Below are 398 nucleotides of genomic sequence, written 5' to 3'. Positions count from 1 at the left end.
ATAACACTTATTTACAAATTAAATAATTTTTTAAATGTTACAGGTTTATTATATCAAGTACCCCGGGTTAGGAACAGAGATGATTCATTCTTAAATATGTTTTTTTTAATTTATATATTTATTATAACTAATTTTAAATATTCTTTCAATTAATACTTATTAAAACTATTTTTAAATATATATTTTTTAATTTACTTGTCTACTGGTGATCAGACCCGGTCTCGATCTCGTCGTGCCTCACCACGAGGTCGTAGTGGTACGGGGAGCCACTCTCAGGGTTCGTCCAGCCACTCTCGGGGTTCGTCCAGCCACTCTCGGGGGTCGAGCAGCCACTGTCGGGATTCTTCATTTCCCGCTCCGGTTTTTGCTCCCGCTGCTGCACCCCCTCCCGTTGCTGC

Source organism: Brassica oleracea, unplaced genomic scaffold, assembly GCF_000695525.1.
Source record: "Brassica oleracea var. oleracea cultivar TO1000 unplaced genomic scaffold, BOL UnpScaffold00955, whole genome shotgun sequence".
NCBI lineage: Eukaryota > Viridiplantae > Streptophyta > Magnoliopsida > Brassicales > Brassicaceae > Brassica > Brassica oleracea.
Note: the sequence above shows the minus strand (reverse complement) of the source record.